Genomic DNA, 3676 nt, shown 5'->3' with positions numbered 1-3676 from the left:
AGCAATAAACATGAATAGAGCAAGAACCAAAAGAAATTTAAAAGCACTGTTAGTGGGAAATCAGGAGAATTTGTAGCTATTGTCTTCTTTAAAGATTAGTATATATACATATACAGACTATAGCATAGAAATTTTTAAGATGTTTAACAGTGTAATAAAACAGTAGCAGCAAAAGTTTATTTTTGAACAAAATATGTATGAGATATACATGTACATTTCAGAAAAAACTTACTGTGTTAAAATATTTAAAATTGAAAACACTATATAAGTTAATAAATAATATTTTTCTGACCAATGACTAGGCCAGCAGGACAATAAACAAAGTGAAGGCAACACTGTAAGGCAACTTGAAGTGCAAAAGGAGATTAAACAATGCATTAGAAGCAATGAAGAGAACAATTAAAGCGGTGGAATACTGAATTATGGCAAATGCAAACTTGGGAATTTTATTCAGGTCCCAAAGGAATTGGGCAAAGAGACTTCAGGGATTATAAAGTGATATACATGGAGGGGATGAAAATATACATCCTAGGTACATAAAATTGTGTTTTAGGGGAAAAAAAGATTTTGAAGAAGAATCTAATATTCAATATAAAAAATACTAGAAATGCTAAAGACATGCTAGACTCTATAGACCAAAGGGGGCCACTGAATACAGGCAAAATACATAAAAAGAGAATAATATCTAGAGTTCAAAGGCATCACCTACTTACCCTCATCACTTCCCCTACTGCACAAAAAGATGCAAGGGCTAACACATGTCTTGTGTTACATGTACTCAAACTTTGAAGAACATATAATTCCTTTGATAATTAAAATGTTTCAGAACATGTGCAGAAAAAAGCAACTTTGGGATTCTGTCTGTGAAGTAAGCCTAACATTGCAGTTAAAACTTGAGGAAGAAACCTAAAACTGATGCAGAAAACACTAAGTAAGGTAGTAGCAAATTGGATTGAGCAATACATTAAAAAATAATTTATAGTGACCAAGTGAGATTCAAAATCACAATGTAAGATATTTCAATATTAGGAAAATTATGAGTATATTTCATGCTATTAATAACTGAAAAAGGAAAAATCATAGGATTACCTCCAAAGATACCAAAATACATTTGAAAATGTTAACATTTATTTTTAAGCTTAAAATGGGATTAATAAAATAGGAATAGTGGTATTTCTTTTTAAAATTTTTTACACATTTATTTATTTTTGAGAGACAGAAAGACAAAGCATGAGCGGGGAGGGGCAGAGAGAGAGGGAGACACAGAATCAGAAGCAGGCTCCAGTCTTTGAGCTGTCAGGCTCGGAAGCAGGCTCCAGGCACAGAGCCTGATGGGGGGCTCAAACTCACAAACTGCAAGATTATGACCTGAGCCAAAGTATGCGGCCTAACCAATTGAGCCACCCAGGCATCCCTGGGATAGTGGTATTTCTTAATATGAATACTGTACATACACACAAAATCCACATACAGATAAAAACAAACACAAATATACATAAAAAATAACATGTAAATATATGAAGACATACACTGCCCTTATTGAAGAAAAACTTAATGGATTCCCATTAACAAGGAAACAAGTTGAAGTGTCTATTAATACAGTCATTAACAATATTTAGAAGTACTGATAAATAAATCAAAAAACCTAATAGGTAAAATATTTAAGAAGAAGCAAAATTGTCATTAATTGATAAATTTCTTTTAAATATCATGAAAACTTCTAAGTGTAAAGATGAGTTGAAAACTGTTATGATAAAATATTTTATAATATGTTGGGAAACAAAATTACTACTCAAGAAGATATAAATAGACCTACATATTCACTGATGGATGAGTAGATGAAGTGTGATGTGTACATAGAATGGAATATATTATTTAGCCTTGAAAAAGAAAGACAACCTTCAATATGCAGGAACATGGATGAACCTCAAGGATATTATGTTTAAGTGAAAGAAGTCAGACACAGAAAGACAAATCCTGCATGATTTCACTACTATGAGGTATTAAAATAGTCAAACTTACAGAATAAGAGAGTAAAATGGTGGCTGCAGGGGTGTGGAATGATGGGAGGGAGGATGTGAGGTTGCTAGTCAAAGAGTATAAAATCTCAGTTATAACAAGATTAAGTTGTAGCAATGTGCATTATAACACTGTGCTTATACTTACCAATAGTGTATTGTGTGCTATTTAATTTTAAGTGTCTAGATCTTATGTCTTCCATTCTTAATACAATAAAAAATTATAAAAAGAAAATTTAAAATATACAAATAACTAACCAATCAGAAAATTTAACATTTTCAACACTTTTAATGCCTATGTATAAATAACATATCTTTTCACAAATATAAAAACATTTATCATGGGGTCAGTAAAAATGACAGTTTATATTTTTGTTTTTTGACACAGAATATACGATTCTTAACTTCTTATCAGAGGGCAACAATGCAGGGAAAGGATGTATCTGAGAAATAAAACTAATGTGATTTATTTACCTGCTTTATCTGATATTACAACAGTTTATAAAGTCTTAATAACTAAAAAAATGTTCTTAATGCATGCATTTATAGAGCAATAAAAGAGAGCTGGAGTAGATCTAATATATATGAAAATTCATATATATTCATATATGTATGATATATATTCTCCAAAATAATAGAAAAGTTACTGGTAATGTCACACATGATTTGTAGTTTGGAGTCATGTGTCAGAGTTGAAAAACAATAAACAACCCTGGGGAAGTATATATAAAATAAAAAAATATTTTGAGGATGCTTGTTATTAAAAAAATTAAATATCTAAGTGCTGCTTCTAGAATTTATGTCCTTAGATCTTTTTTTTTAAACGTTTATTTATCATCAGAGAGAGAGAGAGAGAGAGCATGAACATGGGAGGGGCAGACACAGAATCTGAAGACTCCAGGCTCTGAGCTGTCAGCACAGATCCTGACGTAAGCACAGAGCACACAGCTAACCTGTCAGCACAGGCTTGAACTCACAAACCATGAGCCAAAGTTGGACGCTCAACCGAGTAAGCCACCCGGGTATCCCTCTATCCTCAAGTCTATCTAAGCTTAATGACCAGTTGTAGAATTAGAATTCAACTCTTGATGCTTTGTACTTAGCCTACAAATGTGCTGACAGGCTACACAGGTAAGGCAGAGGGCACAGTTTTATTTCATTATAACATGTAAGTTTTTATCTTCTTAGGCCCTCATTTTTGCATGTAAATATTTGCTCTTTCTCAAGCTCAGCAACAGATAATAACTCTTCTCTGTTATGGCAGGTTAGTTTATCTAAGGGGCAGATTTTGCTATACTTGTACTCAATCAGGTATCAGAACCTTAAGGAAACCAAATCATTTCCTTAGTTTGGTTTTTATTCTCTTCCTCCTTTGACATTCAAATGTGTCAACCACTAGCTTCAGATGTTATTGCAGATAAACAGAGAAGGATGTTTTGCATGTGTGATAGCATCTTCCAAGTGGCCAAAATACTAGAATTTCATGATCCTGTGTTGACAAAGCAAATGCATGTGTGGCTTTTACAGTTAATACATCCCTAGGATGCACTCCTTGATATTATGTCACCTTTTAAATTATATTTCATCTAATTTCAGACTGAGTTGAGAAAGAGAAATAAACCTTGACTGTCTGGAAATGTGAAGTGTACACTAGAAAT

Source organism: Hyaena hyaena, unplaced genomic scaffold, assembly GCF_003009895.1.
Source record: "Hyaena hyaena isolate Hyena2069 unplaced genomic scaffold, ASM300989v1 scaffold_948, whole genome shotgun sequence".
NCBI classification, from domain to species: Eukaryota; Metazoa; Chordata; class Mammalia; order Carnivora; family Hyaenidae; genus Hyaena; species Hyaena hyaena.
Note: the sequence above shows the minus strand (reverse complement) of the source record.